At 44.4% G+C, this 22,083-nt stretch overlaps 1 protein-coding gene and 1 long non-coding RNA gene across 5 annotated transcripts in view; one reads left to right on the forward strand and one right to left on the reverse strand.

Moving 5' to 3' along the window:
* LOC129693025 (uncharacterized) overlaps positions 1-17,054 on the forward strand; it is a 72,222-nt gene extending 55,168 nt beyond the window's left edge. The window contains exons 2-4 of one of the 4 annotated variants that reach the window (XR_008722814.1): positions 10,742-11,549; positions 12,187-12,349; positions 14,101-14,115. This is a non-coding gene — a long non-coding RNA (uncharacterized LOC129693025). Of the gene's footprint in view, positions 1-10,675; positions 11,778-12,186; positions 12,350-14,100; positions 14,116-16,831 lie in introns of those variants that run through there. The other 3 variants (XR_008722813.1, XR_008722815.1, XR_008722812.1) reach the window with 3 other exon arrangements.
* The window catches only part of Zbtb38 (zinc finger and BTB domain containing 38), a 129,686-nt gene extending 112,323 nt beyond the window's left edge, over positions 1-17,363 (reverse strand). Inside the window, exon 1 of the mRNA XM_055629566.1 lies at positions 17,022-17,363. The gene's annotated coding sequence lies outside the window, so the exon portion shown is untranslated. The remainder of the gene's footprint in view (positions 1-17,021) is intronic.
* Positions 17,364-22,083: the final 4,720 nt, after the last annotated feature.

Raw genomic sequence — 22,083 nt, forward strand, 5'->3', positions numbered from 1 at the left:
GTATGTGTGTGTGTTGGTATATACTTTTTTTATGTGCATAGGTGTTTTGCCAGCATGTATTTCTGTGTGAAGGTATCAGAGCTACAGACAGTTGTGAGCTGCCATGTGGATTCTGGGAATTGAACCTGGGTCCTCTGGAGGAGCATCCAGTGCTCGTGACCACTAAGCAATCTCTCCAGCCCCCACTGGCAACTCTTATAAAGAAAAACATTTGATTGAGGCCAGTTTACAGGTTCAGAGGTTTAGTCCATTATCATCAAGGCCAGAAGCATGGTAGCATGTAGGCAGACATGGTGCTGGAAAGGTAGCTGAGCATTCCACATCCAGATCAGCAGGCAGCAGGAAGAGCAAGAAGGCAAGCTGGCGTGAGCATTTTAAATCTCAAAGCCCATCCCCAGGGCCACACTTCTTCCAACAAAGCCACACCTCCTAATAGCCACACTCCCTGGTGACAGGCAATCAAATATATGAGCTTATGGGGTCCATTCCTATTCAAACCACCACAATCATCAAAATGGTGTGATCCAGATTTATATCCCTAGATTCTTTCCCCAGCATATTCAATTAGCTGATTCAGTACTTGCATCTGTAGATCTAATGAGTGTCACAATTGTGCCAAAAAAAGAACCCTTGGTTCCTAAATATATTCCTTTATTCTCTGACCCACACTAGGCTTTCTAATTATAAAAGGTGGTCCCACCTATTATAACTGCTCTTCTTCCTTGAAGGTTATCCAACTTCTCCAAAAGCCTTGTCCTGGGGCTGGGGAGACGTCAGAGTACTTCCTGGGCCAATATAAGTACAGGTCCTCAGTGACCATGAAAAAAAGTCAACACTGACCACACATGCCTGTAAGCACAGTGCTGTGGAGCACAGACAAGTGAATCCCAGATCCATGTCCAGTCGGCCTAGGAGAAGTGGTGGCCTTCTGTTTCTTCTCTTAAAGGAATATGGTGGACAATGACAGAGAAAAACACCCAAGATCTTCCTCTTGCCTCCATATTCACGCATGGGCACATGACCTACAAGCTCATGATACCTACATGCATATATCCCCCCCCCCAGAGAGAGAGAACCTTGTCCTCACCTCTAAACACACTCAACCCTGTTGCCTTCTTACCCTTCCTTTCCAGAGTTTAACACTCTCGTTCCCAGATCGCTCTATTCTCTTCCCTGAGTTTCTCTGGTGAGCATCTTTCTGATGTTCCTGACTCTCCTGGATCATGTCAATTTGACAGCATCTAGAATCACCTGGGAGGCAGGCCTCTGGCACACCTGTGTTAGGGAATATCTTGATAATGTCAGTTGATGTTCGAAGATGGGTCTTAACTGTGGGTGACAGCATGGGGCGGGTCTTAGACTGAATGAAAGGGGGAGAGGGAAGTGAGAACACGCAGAGCCTGCTCTCTGCCTCTCGATTACGCATGCGGTGAGTCGGCTACCTCTGTGACGCCCGGTCATGAGGGACTATAATCAGGAAGCGAGAGCTAAATAAACCCTTTCTATCTTAAGTTGCTCTTATCGGACTAATTTTTTTCCATAGCAACAAGAAAAAAAAAAAAGAACTAAAACACCTGCCTATATAGTCTTTTCTCCACATCAGAGCCAGGATGATACTACTAAAACTCAGAGCAGACCATACCACCTTTGGTTCAAATTCTCCTAAGACTGTGCATCACACCCAACAAAAATCCCAGTCCTAACCCTAATCTTGAGACCTCCAGTGACTGACACCCCCCCCTAGTTTTCTCTCACATGAGGACTCCAGTCTAGTCTTCTGATTCTCTTTACCTGCTGCCCTCTGTCTGTGTTGAATGACTGTCCTTGGTTTTCAACTTGACTACATCTGGAATTAACTAAAACCCAAGCGGCTGGGCACAATTGTGAGGGATTAAAAAAAAATTTTTTTTAATCGTTTGAAATTGGGAAGATCCACATCCAATCCAGATCTTTTGAAGTGGTAAGATCCACCTTCTTGTTGTTTGGTTTGTTTGTTGTTTGTTTGAGTTTTGAGCCAGGGTTTTTTTGTAGAGCATTGGCTGTCCTAAAACTCACAGAGATTGGCCTGCTTTTGCCTCTGCCTCCCAAGGGCTGGTGGCATGCACGACCACTGCCTTCCTAGGGAAGAGCCATCTTTAATTTGGTCCACGCTTTCTGCTGGCAGCCTACATAAAGAACATGAAGAGGCTTGCTCTTGCTCTCACTGGCAAGCCCAGTCCTTCGATGGCATTAGATAGAGTCTGCTACTTCAGGATTCTACTGAAGACCAGCTGAGACATCCGGCCCGATGGACTGAACAACTACTAGATTCTTAGACCTTTCATTGATAGACAGTTATTTTTGGACTAACTGGACCACAGCCTGACACCTGTAAGCCACTTTAATAACGCCCATATACATTTATTTGTATATAATATATATTCATCCTATCAGTTCTGTTCCTCTAAAGAACCCTGACCAATATAGCCAGCATAGGAAATCTCTCTTTCCTCCTCTCCCTCCCCTCTCTCTTGCTTCATTCAGGTCTCTGCTTCAGTGTCACGATATCAGAGATAGTCAAAGTTCCATCTACCATCCATTAACTCTTAATTTTGCTTTGTGTTCATTTATAGAACCTAATATTCTCAAATTTTGTTTATTTGTTTGTTTATTTGGGTCTTTGCTTCCACCTCTCATTAACATGCATGGTCCATGCTGGAAGAAGTCTTTCCTTTGTTTACTGCTGTATTCCTAATGCTCAGGATCATCCCAGTACTTCATAGAAATTCAACTCATACTGTTGTTACAGAGAGCATCATAATTATCATCAGAAAGCAAGCACTGTGTTCGTGCCACTTACTAACTGATTTCCCTCAGGCAAACTGTATCATCTCTTCCAGTCTTTCTTCTCACCTACAAATCGAGCTAGCAATACTACGAATGAATTGAAAACAAGGGATGAAGCTTGATATTAGGTGCTCAATTCACAGATCTAGAATTATACTCAAAAGAAAATAATTGTCTTTATGCTTTAACTGAAGGGAAAAAAAAAGGAGAATCATTGCTATGGTTTGAATGTTCATTTTAAAACCATGTTGAAATTAATTACCGCTGTGACAGGACTGGAGCTGGGAGCTTTAGGAGATGATTAAGTTGAGGATGAATTAGTGTTGCTGTCACCGTGGTGGTTTTATTGTAAAACCCAGCTCTCTGTGTTTCCTGCCCACGTATTTCCTCTTCTGCTACATTTTGACGCAGTGTCAAGGACTCTGATAAAGGCTGGCATCAGGCTCTCAGACTTTGCAGCCTCTAGCCGTGAGTGAAAATGACCTTACATTGCTTATAAGTTATCCAGCATTAAGTCAGGATCTTAGATTTCCCCCGAGGGCCCTGCATTAAAGGCTTGGTTGCAATATGCCAGTTGAGAATACTGACTTGTGGGAGGTAGACCATTTCATTTTGTCTCAAAGACAGTATGATTGGGCATCATTTCATTCAGGTAATATTTTAAAGTAATTTAAGAGCTGGAGAAATGGTTCAGTAGAGGGCTGTGGGTGTGATATGGTTCTCGCTTCAAGAGGTGAGATTTAGTGGGTTGATATTAGGTCATTAAGGGTCCTCTCTGAAGGGGGTTAAAACTCTAATCTCCTCTTTTGCATTCTGGCCCCGAGTTGAACAGTTTTGCTCTCCCAAGCACTCTTTGTCACAATGGCTACCTTGACACAGAACCCAAAGCAACAAGGCCAATCATTAGAACAAGACTTCCAAAACTGTGAGCCAAAACAAAACCTTTCCTCTTTATAACTTATCTCAGGTGCTTTATTATAGGAACAGAAAGATGACTGAGCTACTCTGTCTCAGTCATTTTGTTACAGAAGCAGGAAACAGGCTAAGACAGTGATCAGCCTTGCTTTCTTAGAACCATAAACTTACTGACTGGAGCTACATAGTCTGAGAGTCCCCTGTGCTCCTTTAAGTAACCTGACTACTCATTGATTCACCAACGCAGACTCAGGTGGAATGGTTTGTTAACTGTATCTTATAGGGCTTAAATAAACCTTTGTTCACAGCTTGCTAGAAACAGTCGCACAATATAATTGGTACCTGGACAGAGAGACTGAACCAATGGTGAGTTTACAAGAAGTAGTTGTATGGTCCCTGCTACAGGCGATCAGTTGTACAGCTGGGATGGATCCATGTAGAAATGGAATGTTCCTGGCGACAATCCTAGTATGGCTACCTTTCCCCATGTGGTATGGAATGGTGCACTTCCTTGCTTAATGGCAGCTAAGTACCCCCGGATATGAGTGCTAAGATACACAACCAAGGCTGAGCTGAGGATGGCACATACTTCATGGGGAACCTACGTGCCATAATCCCCCACATGGTTAGCAGGGAGCACGCTTCCTCAATGAACGAGAACTGACACTCGTGTATAGAAATGTGCCCCCACGTGGCTGACGCGTGTGAAAATATATTGCAGGCTTTGAAAGTAGCACGTGTAGAATGGGATTGGAAGCAGGCTGTGGTGGCAGTTGCTTGACCTTTGCTGTGGGTGATAAGATGTGCAGCTGAGGCTCAGCTATCTTCCCAGACAGAATTTACCCCTCCAGAGGAAGAATCTAAGAACATTTGCAGATGCTGCCCTCCACATTAGTCTCTGATTTGCCAGGGAAAAATGGAGAAAGGAGAGATGCCCAAGAGTCACCCAGGCTGCTTTAAGGAAGCCCCGATGGCCTCACTGGTTTAGCAGGCTGCATGTGGATGGAGTGCTCTCTCGTCTGTTGTCAGTCTCCTAACGGATGTAAAGTCTCCTAAGCAGATGTGTTTGTTCACATCTGCTCGGGAACAGTCACACGACAGAGGAGATGGGTCAAGATGACCTCAGCTTTTGTCTAATCTGGTCCTGTGACCAGACCACAGAGCCTTATTTGGGGTAATAATTTCCTTTACGGCTCTCTGCTTGGAGGCGCGCTGATAAAATGCTGTGCAGCAGTTACAAAGAGCAAGGCATTTCTCTGTGTTTAGACAAGGAAAATTAACCAAAATGTATTTTGGAGTTAAAAACCCAACGTGCAAATAAACACAGAGCGGCCTTCACAGCAATAATACCTTACCACACCCATGCAGTGGCTTAAAGTGTAAAAGTGGTTAAACTTGAAGATGCGGAGCCATAGATACTTCAGTTCTTGCCTATGATATTTAATTTCAAAGGGGACATGCTGGGGCTGCAGAGATGGCTCAGCAGTTAAGAACACTGTCTGCTCTTGCAGAGGAACCAGGTTCCGTTCCCAGGACCCACACAGTGGCTCACAGCCATGTGTAGCTCTAGTTCCAGGCCCTCTTCTGCTCCTCTTGGGCACCAGGCACACACATGCGTATAATTCACCCTGGCAAAATACTCATATATGTAAACATTTTTTAAATTTGGAAACATTTTGCAAAGCCGCTGTATTGCTTGCTCATTAAAATTATTAATTTAAAAATGTGTTTGTTTTCATTTTTTGCATATGTGAATGCCTGCAAGTATATATCTGCACCATACAAGGGCCTGGTACCTGCAAAGCCGAGAAGAGGGTGTCAGAGTCTTTGGAATTGGGGTTTCAGGTGGTTGTAAGGCACCTGATATAGGAGTTGGGAACTGAACCCGGGTCCTCTGGAACAGCAGTGAGTGCTGTTAACTACTGAACCATTTCTCCAGCTCTTAAATTATTTTAAAATATTACCTGAATGAGATGATGTCCAATCATACTATCTTTGAGACAAAATGAAATGGTCTACCTCCCACAAGTCAGTATTCTCAACTGGCATATTGCTACCCTTGGAGGGTATTTAGAAATGCCAGGAGCAGTTTGGGTTGTTATGGAAACTCCTTGAGTGTCAGAGGCAACTGGTATTTAATCCCCTAGGAATGGGAGATGCTAAATATCCTATTCAGGGGAGTCTCACAACATACAACAGTACCCCGCAGCACTAGTGTGAAACTGTACAAAACTTAAATAGTTATACTTGCATATTAGTCTTTGACCTTACAAGTAAGGGCTTCCCTCCCCCCACTTTGAACTACTAAAATGGCCAGTAACTTAGTAAACTGAGTATCATTCAAGAAGGATAGAGTGCATGCAAATGACTGGCACCCATGATGACTGGCATCCTGCAAACCACAAGACATTGACTACCCTGAAAGGGTAGCTCATCCCCATGTGAAGAAAAGATATTTAAGAACTTAGAAGATAGGGACAGACAGGGGTACTGTTCTCTTTTTTGACTCTTGGGCCAATTTAACACAGATCCTTGGCAGGAAGGAAGGAGGAAGGGAGGGTGGATAAGAGGAAGGGAGGAAAACACTTAAAGTTGGGGCTGCATATTTTCATTGAGGGGATACCTGAGAGCAAGCCTGCACTTCTTCAGTTACTGGGAGCCTCTTTAGCACTGCAGTCCCCAAAGAGCTTTCTGTCTAAGGGTTTCTCATGAAGCATAGCCAGGAACAGCCGTTCCTAAACCTTTTCTACACTCAGTTATATGTTAGCCCACATTTTAAGAAGCTGTGCCTTTGGATGCAAGCCAAAAATGTTGCTTGGTTTTCAAGAAAATAATTATGGTCTGCTCTGGGGCTGAGAAAAATAGCTGTGATGTACTTACTGAGAGATGTGTCTGTGTGTGTCTATAACATTAAGCTCGTGGCAGTAGATGCTAAGCAGAGACAGGCAAAGAGAAACAGGACAGGTAGTTCTGAACAACCATCCTGTGAGCAACGTCCCACTCAGAGTTTCTGGGCCTGGCCATACCTGACTTGATTTCATAAGCCCCACTATTCCATTCCTCAACCCTCACTCCTTTTATGGAGCTAGATAGCATGCAATTCTGCATTTTGTGCCCAAATAAGACTTTCCTGAACACCTGGCTATATCCTATCCGTTGGAGTCCTCGGAAAACTGTGAAGGCATGGAAACTAGAGATGTCTCTTCCATTGTAGAACTCCCCCTGACCTTCAGTCACACATGGCCTTTTGAGGATGTGCAGAATTTAGATGGTATTTTAGCATTCCCTACCATCAGCTGTTTGTTTTCTGCTGATGTTGCATAAAACATCCATTCTGGTCCAAACCATTCCTCTGATGTTTTCTCTGAGCTACAGGTGCAATTGACAGCGTGAGCATGGATTTCCTCCACTGTTCATCACATTTGCCATGGAAATAATAACAATGGTTGCTAAATTTTCAGCAAGCATCTTTTTTTTTTTTTTTTTTTTTTAACTGTTAAATTAATGGTTTTGAAATGTCCATACAGGATAGACATAAGTGAGCCAGTGTGTCTTACTTTCTTTTCCATACTTCCATGATACCTGGGGCTCCTCCAGATGCCTGGGTGTTGGGAATAGGTATTCAGGCTACTGCTGGGGGCAGTAGGTCCTTCATCCTTATCAAGGCAAACATCTCAGAGCACTTGATAGATACTATAGCCCCTCCCAAGGCCTGCAAATGTAGCACAGCGGAAGGTATAAGCCCAAAGTCAAAGACAGGCTGGAGCAGAGAAGGCCCTAAGTGAAGTCCTGATTGAATGCATATTTTGATATGGGCACAGCCATGCCTGTGACTCCAAGGCCTTGGACCTATGAGACATTTGGCAAATGCACTTCCTTCTATGGGCCAGGCTCCAAGAGGGGTGGCAAAGCTCTCCTTAGGAACCCAGGTAAGCATGTTTATAAATGAGTGATCAATGCGAGCAAAGGCTAGCAACTGCAGCTTCCTCCTCTCTATTGAGGTTCTGGGCTGCTGCTGTTTGAGATTCTCACCTGATCCTGATTTTACTGTGGATGTGTCTATGTGTCTGTCCTTTTTCATTCCCTTCAGGCCCCTAGCCAGGGTTCCAGGATCCAAACTATGGAGCAAGGTACCAGATAAGACAAATGCCAATGTCAGCCAGAGCCCATAGCCAGCAAGGAGATGTTGTAAGCATATCAGAGCCGTGGGGCTGAGAGATAGAGAAGTGACCAGGGGTTAGACTGGTTGGGGGCAGATAAAGGGGAGACTGGACAAGAGCAGGATTTCTTTACAAGCTTTACACAGAAGTGGAAAATGAAATCTGAGGAGTGTGGTGTCAGAGACAGAGCCAACATGGGAGGGAGTAAGAACGTGAATGACAAGTGATTCAATGCTTTTCAAGAGACAATCAACAGTTTAACCAAGGGAGAGGAGAAAGAAAAACAAGAAGTAATAACGAGACGCCATGCTGCTGAGCTGCTGTGTCTGGCATGGACCTGCAGGGAAGCCTAGGGGCAGCAAGGGAACATGGGTGACTTGTCTGGTGCTCAGCCTCTTCCCGAAGGGTCACAAGCCACCAGCCTGCTGACAGTAAGCTGCATTATCGTCCATTTATTTGTCAGGCATCAAGAAGCGTGGTGATTCATCTGGAGTCACTCATCCAAAGGCTCCAGGGGCTCTGACTCATGGGCTTTCCCGCAAGAATCCTCTCTGGGCAAGGGCGCGTGACCACCAGGCAGATGAGCAGCCCTCTGACCAGGCTGGGGATTTTTGGAACTTTTCTGAGTACCCACACTCATACGAGAAAGAACCATAACCATGGCCGCTGTGCCAGCATCCTATGACTCTTCTGTAGCCGAAGAGTACTGGTCTGGGTACTCTATCTGCTCCCAAACCATCAACATACACTTACGCATGCATGCAGAGAGTCATCTGTAGCAGGTATGTGCTTTGACTCTGAGCTGGAGTCTATGGAGGCAGGGTTATGTGAAAGGACACAGATGACAGCCTCAGAAGATAGCCTTAGCTTTTGTTTCCTTTTCAGACACCATGATGGTAACACATTCGGGCTAGCCTCCTCTCCCTGACTTTGTTCACTGACTGCATGGAGTGAAACAGATTCCCTTTATGGGAACCGATGATGGCCTTTGCCTGCTACCCAGAACTCAGATGCCAGCACGTGTTTATCTCTGTCACTATTGCTTGGGTGCACACACCAACATAAAAACAAATTGGACCTTAGGTTTGATGTCAGAGCCAGTTAATCAAGTTGAGGTGGGGATAATTTTATGAGCAATAATTCAAAGAGACACTGGCCTCAAGAGAGACTGTTAATGGCTGAAGGCTCCCCACTTTGTTCGTCCCTTTATCCTTACAAGAATCTGGGGACATGGGAAACCATGTTAGTTGGGGGGCTGGGTGGGAAGAAACCTGAACAAAGCAGAACACAGCCTCTTCTCAGGTCCTCGGGTTCCAAAGACTGGGCTATTTGCAGGAACTCTACAGGATGGGTCAGAAAAAGGGCAGAGAGAGGGTGGGAACTGCCACATGAGGCATCCTGGCCAGGAAGGGGGTCTACTCTAGGCCAAAGGCTGAATTCACTTCCCAGCCCCATCTCTAAATTCCCAGAACTCTGATCCGGAGGCTACAGTTGAGGCTGGGCATTCTGAGGCCTGTAGTCAGGAGGAGTGCTTATGAGCTGCTGTGGCAGCCAGTGACTCAGCCCTGATGGGAAGGTCAGATCCCCTTGATGGGGTCACTGGTACACTCAGCCCTGGACTCCAAAGGAAGGAACTCTTTCAAGACTTCCTGGGCTGGCAGCCGCTTTTTCATGATAAACATACCACAGTCTCTGATGTTTGTGTCCATCTAGTCTTTCTAACTAAACCAGAACAACAATAACTAAAAACCCATAATAATAATAAAAGCAACAGGGGCTTAGGTACAATCTGCCTTCTTTATCCTAATAAGGTGTGCATTCTTGGATTCGGTCAACACAGTATGAAAGATATTAAAAAACAAAACAAAACATGGCCTCTGTTCTGAACAAGAACAGTCAGTATTTCCTTAGCAACACATTTAGCAACTATTTACACGCTATTAATAAAGGTAGCAGCAGGTGACTTAAAATATATCGGAGACGTGAGCAAATACTGTATCATTCTATTTTAAATTAGCATATGATAATTTAATTAGCAAATGATAAATGTGGATCTCACGATGACTTCTTTATACGTGTATATAAAGTACTTGGACTGTATTTGCCGTCCTTTTGTTCTGTCATTTCTGTCCTCCCAGTCTCTTCCCTCTTCTTAAATAGCCTCTCTTCTACTTCCATGTCTTAACAAAGTCTGTATTTCAGCATATGAGAGAAAGCATGAATTTGTCTTCCTGAGTCTGGCCTATTTTGCCGAACGGATCATGTCCATTTTGTTCAAACAGAGAGGGCAATTATAGATGCTGCTTAGTTTTTTGGGTTTTGTTTTTTTGTTTTTAATCAACTTGATACAAATTAGAGTCATCTGGGAAGAAGGAACCCAACTGTGGAAATGCCTGCTTACATCACGTTGGCCTGTGCGCACACCTGTAGGGCTTTATTCTTGGTTAATGATTGATGTGGGTGTGCCTGGCCACCTCTGTGTAGGTGATCCTGGGTTATATTAAAGCAATCAAGGAGAGAGCCATGAGAGCAAGAGCAAGCCGGGCAGCGGCCTTCCTCCACAGTCTCTGCTTCAGGTCCTGTCTCCAGATTCCTTCCTTGGCGTCTACTGATGATGGGCTGTAGCTGAGTTTGCTACTTTGCCTCTTCCACCCTTCTCCACCCTTATTCCACCCTTCTAACCCCTGCCCCAGCACTAGGTAGGAGAGAAAGGATAGAGAAGAAAGGGCACAAAGTTATCATAGACTACTTCCTGCTGATTAGGGGTGTCGAGTTTCTTGGGGTAAGTTTGATCTTCACCAGCAAGATATTAAATTTCTTCTTCTTGTCTCTTTGCACAGGGCCACTTGACAAACTACAACAGCAGCAACCAGAAACCAGCAACCAGCAACAGCAGTAGGAGGAGCAGCTGCCGCCATTGCCCCTCCTGGGGATTTAGCATTCATCTACCCTCTCAAGAGCCCCCAGAATTCCAAATGTCACACACTTGCAGAAACTGTGCAGCTGACAAAATCATGCCCTGCAAGAGCACGAGGCAAATCATAGTCAGCTGCTGTAGATAATCCAACTCGGCTCCATATCCCACACCTGGGACTAAAACAAAAACATATTCCCATAACATTCCTGTGGTGGTGGTTGTTTTTTTTGAAGAAACCAAAATTCTCACTACAGTGGACTGTAAGCCATAACCTGGACTAGAGCCATTCTCCCACACGTTGCATTTGATCATGGTGTTTTGTTACAGCAACAGAAAGAAGCTAGGACAGCAATCTAATCCTCCACACCCGCCCCAGCCTCCGGCCCCCTTCGTGTCACTTTACACGGCAGCAACACCGAGAGACTTCGCATTCTGCCGTAGGAACACTTCATCGTTTGTGCTTTGTGCTTAGCGTGATTCTATACACAAGCGTAACCAGCATTTGTGACAGGCTGGCTATAGATATATTCTTCCTGAACAGTCAAGTAGAGATCTCAGTGAAGTATATGTGGCCATGTGTCATGGGAAACAGAGGAAGTCCCAAGGAAATGTCTATAGTTGGCACAAGCAGAGCCATGTCAAGGACCCCAACGCCTCAGACAACTGGCAAAACCTTCATTGGGTCGAGGGTCAAACTCAGAGTGCTGGTAAAGCCTCCTTCTGGCCTGAGTGTGAGTATTGACAGAGTGAGTAGAAACTGTCAACACAGTGGATGACTACAGTCTGAGATTGCTCCCCTACGAAGACCTCCTTCTGGTTCCGCCCTGCACCATAAACCTGCCTCCTCAGTTCGGACGTATGAGAAACCCGCTCTTGACTCAGGTGTAATAAAATCAGTTGCTGGTCTGCAACTGGTGTCCTGAATTAGAGCAACATACCCAGTTCCAGCTCCTCTGCAGGTGTGCCTGTGTGTCTGTCTGTCCTTTCTTCATTCCCTCGGTGCCTCAGTTAGTTCAGTCCCTGAAGATGTACAGAGCACCACAGTGTGTGCTGCTCAGAGGGCTGGGAACGTAGCTCAGTGAGAGGGCAAGGGCTCAGCATGCTTTAGACCTTCAGTTTTACATATCATGTATGCGTGTGTGTGTGTGTGGGTATGCACACGAATTCGGTGTCTATGGAGGCCAGAGGTATTAGATGCCCATAGATCTGGAGTTATCTGGAGTTGGGTCTGGGAACCAAACTTGAGTTAGACCCTGATTTTAATCTCCAACACACACATACACACATATAAATAAAACTAACTACAGTGGCAGACTGTTTAAGGAGGGAATGGAAATTTTAACTGGTAATTTTTTTTTTCCTCAACAGGTTGAAGGTATTTTTCTTTAATCTCTGTCATTGAGTGGCTTGAAGATGAGGACAGAAATCAAGACATTTGTGTGTCTAGCTGTATTGAGTACCATGGGCTGAGCCTTCCAAGTGAGAAGATGAGAAATATCAGACACTGTGTGAAGAGCAATAGCCCAAGAAGGTTCGATCCCCACCCCTTTTCACTGTTGCCTTTTTAGCATTTATAGACTAGTCAACTATTGAGTGCAATGCCAGAGTTAGGCATGATGACAGGCTTAGGAAGGGGCACCTATGAGGACATTAAGGACTCCTACATCAGGCTGCAAGGCTCCTGGAGAGGTTTGGGTTGAATATGGAAGACTGAGCAGGAACAGGCCATGGAAGAAACAGGGAAAGGGGAGGTGGGGACAGGGCAGGATGATGAAGTGGGGGATAGCGACATATTTAGTAGGCTAAGCAGCCTGGATTCATCCTAGGGGTGGCAGGAGTCGGAAGGGTTGTCAACATAGGAGTATCATGGCTGGACCTTGGTTTCAAAACATTCCTGTAAATTCAGGGTTCAGGGCTGGAGACAGCCGTTCAGCTAGGGACCTAAGGCCAACTCTGTGAAAGGGATGTGATACCCAACGACTAAGGTGCAGGGATTGGAGGGGAATCCCAGATCCAAGAGCCACTCAGACACACACTGCATTCTTTGGTAGTTGAATGATTTTACGGGATAAGCTAAGAGTCCAAGGTGAGTCCCCAGTTAAGTAGATAAGGGTGATGACATAATTTATTGCAATGGAGACTTTTTTTTTTTTTTTTTTTTTTTTTTTTTTTTGTAGAACAGATATTTTCAAAAAGCAATTGGGTGGCTGGAATAGAAAGTCTGTGCTTAGCATACATGACACCCTGGGTTGGATCCACAATACTCCCTGCAAAATAAATGATGAGCTCAGGAAGAGTGGGAGTGGGTTGCACTGAGCGCACTGCCAGACTTGATTTTCATGTGGGATATCCCGGTGGAGATGTCTTTCATCAGGTGGGTATATTTATAGATCAGGCAGTCTCTGCAGGTAAACAAGGCAGCTATTATGCGCAAGTGCAGGGGGAAAAACACCTTTGATGATGGATATGTGCAGAGTCAGTGAAGGAGACGAGGAGGTCAGCTGGGAGAGAAGGTGTCATGTTTGGGCGGGGAGCAGGGGTGTATGAATGTATGTGTATATGAATGAGTGAGTGAGTGAATGAATGAATGAGACTATAGTGTGGAGAACTCTCATGTAGCAGTTTTCCTACCATATAAATTCCTTTAAGTAGGTAGGAAATTTGCTTTACAAACCAATGTCAATACATTATTTCTAGGCTTAAGCCTGAGCTTCATTCTGTTTCCCTAATTGTAAGTCAACTTCCATTTTCTGTTCTACAAAAGCATTGTGGTGGTGACATGCACTGAGCTGTCACTCTTCTTCAGGCTCCCCTGGCCTTGTATGGTTTCTCTACTCCCCTTGTTTTTAACGAGGTTCCCAACCTGTGGGTCACAGCCACTTTGGCAAACCTCTGTCTCCAAAACTATGTACATTACGATTCATAACAATAGCCAGATTACAGTTATGGGGCAACAACAATTTTATGGTTGGGGGGTCACCACAACATGAGGAACTGTATTAGAGTCTCTCAGCATTCGGAAGGTTGAGAACCACTGACCTAGACAGATTTGAGGACTAATGGTCAGTTATTTATAGAACTTCCTTCCATTAGGATTTGATATTTTTCTCATAGTCAGAGCAGGCAGGGTTCTTTCTGGCCTTGGGAGGTAAAGACCACAGAGGTGAAGTGACCTCAGCACACATCATGACTTGTCAGGGTAGGGACTGTCAACACCAGTCATCCCTGCGGATGTCAATATTGATCATATGATTAGGTGTTTTATCTTTTTCTTCTCAGTAGTGTTACCCTTTCCTTCCTTGTCATCACTGTGCTCTTCGGAAGGAAGCATCTGGGCACATGCCATCCTGAAGGGGCAGAGGTTTGTTCTGCCTCCTCAAGAGGGGACACTAAGCATTTTAAATCTCACCATGCAATTTCTGTTGGAAGGAAGCATCTCTTCAGCTCCCTTCATTGTCTTTTGAATACTCTTTCAAAAACACATGGGTCCATTGACTGTGGGGCCTGGTTTTAAGAGCACTTTAATGGGACTTAACATTGGGGCTGGAGAGGTGATGGCTCAGTGGTTGAAAGTACTGGCTACTCTTCTACAGGACCCAGGTTCAATTCCCAGGACCCACATGGCAACTCACAATGATCTGTAACTCCGGTTCCAGGGAATCCAACGCCCTCTGTGGGCATCCGGTATTCAGGTGGTGCACAGATATACATGCAGGCAAACTGCTCATACACATAAGACTCTTTACATGTATCTAAGTGTGCATACCTCTAAGCCACTATGGCAAGATGGTAACATGGTGGTCAGGTGACTCCACTTCTGACCTCGACATTCCCTTGAAGCAAGCCTGGATGGCTGCTTTCCAGGATTCCTCCTAGCAGAAACTCACGTCTGTCTCTCTCACATGTGCCACATGTGCGGCTGGCTTACCCACACGGTCAGGAGGAAGTGGCCCTTACCTCCCCCAGGAGGAAGGTCTTAGAGGAAGGATTTGAGAGGTAATGTTGGAGAGAGCTTTTTACGAAGTCCTACCTTGATCCCCAAAGAACATTCATTCCCACCAACCAAAAGTGGCCTTATGAAGAAGACACAGGGAGAGCCAACATCACATGGTTACAGAGAGGAGCCAGGCAGAGTTCCACACTGGGAAAGAAGACTGCTCTTTTCAAAAACTGGAACAAGAATAACTGCCGTGGCTGTCACAAGACACAGTACTTGCATTGTTGCATAATAAAATTTTATGATTTAATAAAAACAATCATTGCACCTTGATAAGAACCTGCCCCCTACTTCAGTTTCCCTGAGTGGCTGTGTGTGTCCCCCCCCCCATTACCCACAATTCCATGACTCTTCACAAATAAACTATTTCTCTCCCTCACTTTCTTCTCCTTATTGCTTGGACTTTGAAGTCCAATGTCATGTAAACATTAACTTGCTTCTTAAATAAAACCACAAAGAGCAGCTGTAATCGAGCATATAACTTAAAACATTTCCCATGAGCTCTAAGGAGTCTGATTTCTCTCCCAGTGTGTCTCAAGTTCACAGAATTTCTTTTGAAACACTCTTCACTTATTTGTTATCAAAGTGTTTTGCAAAGAATAGTTACTAGAGATGGTTTCTGGTTGTGCCTCCCACTATTTCCTTTTAGATAGAGTTGAGTTCAAAGATTGTTGACTTACAGAGAAGGCGTGCTAAATAGCAGTAAAAATGGTGAAGGAAAGGAAAAGAAATAGAGGAGGGGAAAACTCACTGGCTGAACTGTGAGATTCACAAATGACACAGACTGAAGATCAAAACCCTAGGCTTCCCTCAGCTTCTAGAATAACCCGTGCCATCTAACGTGCGTGTGTCCCTTCTGTTGGTCCTGAGCCGCTGACTACCTGTATCAGCAGCAACCACTGGCCTTTTTGTTTTTAATACAGTTGTGGCAATCATGCATCCAAATTTCCCTAGAGGACTCTTCAGTTCACTCCAGCACATGCTCCATCCATGTAATCTATGGGAAACTGGTATCAAAGGGGAAGGTTTTTTTTTTCTTTCTGAATTTTCTACAGAGATGTTTTTAGACTTTGCCATGCATTATTTTAATCGACCCCCTCCCACAAAGAGATAGTTTGAAATTACAGTGAATTTTACTAACATGGGCATTTCCACCTTACTATAAATTGCTATCTGGGCTGCCAAGGAAGCAGTCTTAGCCTTGAGGTTTTGACTGTAAATACGATGTTTTCAACACTCCCTTCTCCATCCAATGTTCACGCTATTCAAACTTGACTTGCTAGACCTGAATTGTGTAGCTGTAGGATCTCAAATATATGAAAGATTGATACTAGAAAAAAAAAATACAGCATATTCCCTTTATCTTTTTTTTCCTCCTGCACTGAGTTATTTTTCCTTGACACATGATTAAATACAGGGAGCACTTGCCAAATTACTCTGTGGTTAATCTCTCTCAACAGCAGGAAGCTCAGTGAATTTCCTCAGCACACCATTTCTGATTAGCTGACCTTTTCCAAATGCCAAATGGAACAGTTGTAGTCAATTCTATCGCCCCCACCATCAGCTTCCATTTATCCCCAAAACACGTTTGCCAACCCAAAACAAAATTTTGGTTAGACAATTTCCTTTTGACATAGACATAGAAAGAAAAAGAAAGGAAGAAAGAGAGAAAGAAAGAAAGGAAAGACACAGAATTGGCATAGGCACAGAACAAATGGCTGTGAAAGGAAGTTTCGACCTTATCTTGAAATATGATCACTACTGTTTCTATTCATGCACTAAAGAGTGTATTTTTGCTATCATTATGCTATTATTTTATCTTTTATCATATTCTACTATTATTTTATCTTTTATCATTTTTGCAAAATGATATTAGATTTAATTATTCCTGGTATTAGTGATAACACACCTGACTGGTTTTGAAAACAAGATGGCTATCAGCACATTTTTCTAAACAGCATTAGCACTCTTTCTATTTATGTCCATCCTCTAATCCTTTCCTCTTTCTCTCCAAAGGCACGCAGAGCACCATCGTGTCAAACAAGCACCACGCTGGATGCCGCTGATGAATGACGGATAAACTCTAGGACTCCCTAAAGCTTAGGCTGCTGATCTAAAACTCATTTACAGAGAAGACACAATTGGAATCCCTGGAAGAGAAAGCCAGCGTGGACAGCTTTAACTGAGCTAGAGGCATGTCACCCACCTTTAGCTGTTGTAGCTCATTTTCTTCGGGGACTCCGGCTATGCCAACATTCTACTTTTCTCTGACAACTGGATCTGGGGAAGTTAGTCTTCCTCCTCAGCACCCATCACCTCAGATAGGAGTGCTTGGAAAGACATCGACTGGACAGGACCCAGGGAAGCTGAATAAACTTTCTACAAAACTCAAGCGCCCGCTCTCATCTGCCGCAGCTGCCTGAGTCTCCAGCTACAGGGCCCCAGCAGAAACCACAAATGCACAGGAAATTGGGGAAAATCAGATAAAGGCAAACCATTACATGACACATGTACAGAAGGGAAACAGTTAAGAATTAACTCCAATTAATTTAAGGTTACAGGAGAAAGTGGTACAACGGTTTAGTTAATAAGAAGCTACTCACCAAAGCTGGGGCACAAGAGGCAAATGACTAAGGGCTTTCAGGGCTATCAAGGGGCAGGTGGCTAGACAAACAGCTATGACAAAGATAAATCCCTGTGGGAACCAGGAGTGTGCACTCCTGATGGATGGAGAAGGATTTGTTTGTGTGTCCATCCACCCATACGGACATCTGAACCTATACATTCGTAGATCCATTCACCAAATACCTACTGAATACCCATGTCCCAGAAGATAGTATTGGGGACACTGAAGCCATTGGGAATGCAAGCCTTTATGGCACTTAAAACTCGTTAGCATGCTGAAAGCTTGTTGAAAAGTCCAGTGGTGTACAAGCAGGGATTATGCTAAGAAGGCAGCGCTGAACCCTAGATCTGAGGGCACTGGCTGCTTCTTTGGAATACCAAAGCCCGGTGGAATAAACTGTCATCTATTCCTTTTCCTACTGTGTAAGCTTCCATATTTTAGGCATGACAGCATGTTACCCTTGGCTGTCTGCACTCGCCTATGGTTGGGCTTCTTGAATTGCTGATTTCCTCACTGTTTTGACCCTCTACAAATTCATTTCATATCCATAGATTTCCCAACTCAACATTTACTCAATGTTCTCTGCCTGATACCCATAAATTTATGACTCCACTGAAACCCCAACTTAACCCTAGGGAACTGGGCTCCCCTGTTAGGCTGTGGCAGCCTATTTAGAGCGCTTAGAGTGTAGTCAATGAACAGAGGTAAGCAAAACCAAATTTCAAATGGGTTAAACACCTAGAGCCTGTGTCAGCCTGCAGGATAGTCCGGAGGCAGAAACAGGAAACCTGCTGTTTCTAAAACACTCAGAGTGAGCCAGGTGGTGGTGGCATATGCAGCACTGGGGAGGCAGAGGCAGGTGGCTCTCTGAGTTTGAGGTCAGCTTGGTCTACAGAGTGAGTTCCAGGCCAGCCAGGGCTACACAGAGAAATCCTCTCTAGAAAAACAAACAAACAAAAAGACTCATATTTCTCTGATAGTTCAGGCTGGATTATGGGTTAGAGATAGTTTGCTGGTGGGTATAAGGGCCTCTTTGTAAATAAAAACAGAGAAAAGATAATTTAATTCTGAAAAATAGGTATAGAATAGATAACTACTCAGAAGAGCTAACCGGAAGATTCATTACTATGTGTTGGTTAGCTTTCTGTTGCTATGACAAAATACCCAAGGAAATCAACTTAAAGGAGGAAAGAGTGGCGTTGGCTCATGATCTCAGAGGTTTCGGTTTGTCGTCAATTGTTCCGTTGTTTCTTGGGGCCTGTCTGAAAGCAGACCATCATAGTAGGGAATACATTGTAGAGCAGAGCCCCCCCTCCCCCGCATGGCAGTCAGGAAGGAGAAAGAGAAAGGGAAGCAGCCAGAATTCTAACATATGCTTAAGGGCAGGCCCCAATTAAAAGCTTCCACCTAGACCCCTACCTCCTAAATACTCCAATAGCTATGGAGACCCACCTTCAACACATGAGGTTCCAGATACACTTAAAATTCAAACCACAGAATCCCCAGAGCTGTTCAAAATGAGAGGCGAATGGCTGATGAGCTGACCTCTGTGGGAGGAATATCCCACGGCCAGACACGTGGCTTGCTTTCCTTTGCTCCCTGATTTTTGTTTGTTTTTGGTCACACACTGTGATCTAGATATATGATTGAAGAGATACTGACAAAGGAGGCACAATCCGTTCCCCTTTGGATCTCACAATTACAAGCTAAGAAACAACACATCAAAACACAAGGTAGGTTTCTGATAAAGTATTCCCTCCGAACATCAGAGCAGGATAAAGCCCAGTGTTTTCCAGGACCTAAGGGGGAACACTATTGATGAAAATGAGTTCTAGAGAACAAGAGTCTTTCCAAGTTGGGAGGAAGCGGGTGAGAGGGCACTTGGCTCTTAGTGGAAAAATAAAGTCTCAGGCTAGTCTGCCTTGTTGAGAAATATCACCACTCCCATTGTTAACCAATGAATTCCCTACAGCTAGGATTACAGGCATGAGCCACTGTGCTTGGCTTTGCGTTGACATGCTTTTTAAAGGAAGTAGAGGGCCCAGTTATTTCTGGTTTTCTCAACGGTTCATGCAGTTTCCATGGAGTAAGGATACGCAGAAAGCAAGAATCTGCAGGGAAGGCTGCTATAAGATAAATAGTGTGTTGCTACAAAATAAATTTGTGTGTTGGAGCTCTCTGTCTTCCTGAAGGTGCCTGTATTTGGAATAGAGCCTTCAAGGTCCCAATACAGTAGGACAACAGGGCTGGTCTTTTATTATTTATATATTTCTCTATTGTATGAGGACAGAACCTAGGGATTCATACATGCTAGGCAAGCTCTCTACGGCTGGTCTGTATCCCCAGCCCTAATTTTACTTTTTCTTTTGAGAGGTCTCCCTAAGTTGCATCTCTGTCTCAGACACCTCAAAGCAATGACTTCCTTCTTTTTTGTGTGTTAGCAGAATCTCACTATGTAGCCATAGCTGTCCTGGAACTCAGTGTATAGCTCTGGAACTCAGGCTAGTCCGAACCTCACTGAAATCCACCTACTCTCCCTCCCACATTCTAGGATTAAAGGTGTGCACCACCATGCCTGTCTAGTTTTAAAAATCAATGTTTCCTCTGTATTATTGTTATTTCTTTTCTTTTTGTTAGTTGACGTATACGAGTTCTTTGCCTGCATGTTTGTCTGGGCACCACATGCATGCTTGGTGCTTACAGAGGCCAGAAGGTCTTAGCTCCTCTGAGAGTGGAGGCACAGAAAGTTCGGAGCTGTTGCATGGGCTCTGGGAACCGAACCTGTGTCCCCTGAAAGTACTATTAACATTCCCCAGCCTCCTTCATTTCTTTTTGTAATCACATGGCGCTTCTTAAACTTTTCCCCTGATGACTGAATTTTAGCCAATGCCAAGCATCTAGATTTATGAAACAGTTGTGTGATCAAACATTTACTGACGCCATAAATTTGTTTACACCAATTATTTGCTTCTCATGTAATTTTACCATGTATTGAAGACAAAAGCAAGTCTGCATGACAGCCAGACAGATGTGCCCGTTTGTTTTCGCACAAAACATCAAACTGGCTGCACATTTGATAGTGTAGGATCGGGGCCTATTCCCTCAGGGCTATTTAGGATTCTGGCTTCATCAGTGTCAGCGCTGGGAATATCATTTCGCATAAATGCGAGGTACAAAACAGCAGAGGTATGCTCACGGCAAAGTGCACACATTGTGTGTTCAGAACCAAGGCTGCGGTGGCTGCCCAAAGCCACGCAGGCAAGCCTGCCAGAAACAGGTAGCATTCTTTACCCGTTTGATTTTGCATGAACCTTTGGTTACAAAATATATGGGGTCATGACCTACGGTTTAAGCTGGGATTTAAGGGGTTGGGGGATTTAGCTCAATATGTCCTCATCTCTGGAAGTTAGGATTTAGATGCTTTTATGGTTTCCTAAAATGAGTTTAGATTGAGAACGTGACTGATGGCAAAACTACTGAACTGATTACTCAACTCTTTATCTGGGCAGTCAGATGAGAGAATCCAGCAGATGAGGGCCCAGATCACAGATGGTGATGTCTTGCTTGCCTCTACGAGGGAGATGTACTGAGACATACATGTAAAACAGCGTGATTTGTTCCTCACAAAGACGTGTAAGGGCAGATCATAATTACATCAAGAGTCCTATCTGGCTTCCTCTCTCTTGTATCACATGATCTGGGTAAAACTAGCATTTACTTAAAGCCTGAGGGGAGGCCCCTATGGTCAGCACCTAAGGCCTTGCGTCAGCAGCCATTTAAGTTCTCCATCTTGGAAGCAAAAGTTAGAACCACTTAGGTATTCCCAGAGTCTTGACACAGAGAAGCTGTGAAATAGAAATAATTTCTTGTCTTAAGTCCCTGTGTTTGGGGTAACTGGTTACACAGGAAAAGATGCTGGGGTGCACATCTTATACCTGGCGCCCTCACTTCATTAGGCAATATTTTTTAAAAACACATTTTCCAATTTTTGCTCTATGAATATTTCCTACTTTAACCGACTATTAAAGGGACATGTCCTTAAGGTTCAGAACTTAGTAAAATGAATACAGCTCATCAAGGACATTTTAAAGTGCCGTCAGCTATCTATATCCTCCCACAAGTTCAAAAGTGCAACTTCAGACACAGACATAGTTCGGTGCCTGATTCATTCATGCCAAGGTCAAGTTTACCCACCATTTGAAATGTAATATATGTAAATATATGTCTGCCCCTCTCCCTAAGGTCCCACTGACAAACCAAGGTACAATTCTGCCACAGTTCACCCTGGGGAACCAATGAATTCAAAGGCTTTCTTACAGAAAGAGTACGGGTGAGGGCTTCCTTACAGAGGATGTAGGCTCTCCTCCCCCAAAGGCCACACCTGGAAAGATTTCACCCATCAGGGATGAAGGCTTCCCTGAAGCTGCCCTCTTCCCTAGTCTTGCCAGGCCTACCTACTACAGCCACTCCCAGAGGCCAAATGCAGTTAAGGGAGAATTGCAAATGACAAGTTGGTAGGGAGTGACTGGATAATCAGTTCCACGAAGGGATGTACACAGCCAGCCATCCCAGCTGGGATCATCCTTTTGTTCCGGGGCCCAACTAAACTTCCCAAGATGGAGTCTGTAAAAATTTTTCTCCT

Source organism: Psammomys obesus, unplaced genomic scaffold (genome assembly GCF_907164565.1).
Source record: "Psammomys obesus unplaced genomic scaffold, mPsaObe1.curated_primary_1811, whole genome shotgun sequence".
NCBI lineage: Eukaryota > Metazoa > Chordata > Mammalia > Rodentia > Muridae > Psammomys > Psammomys obesus.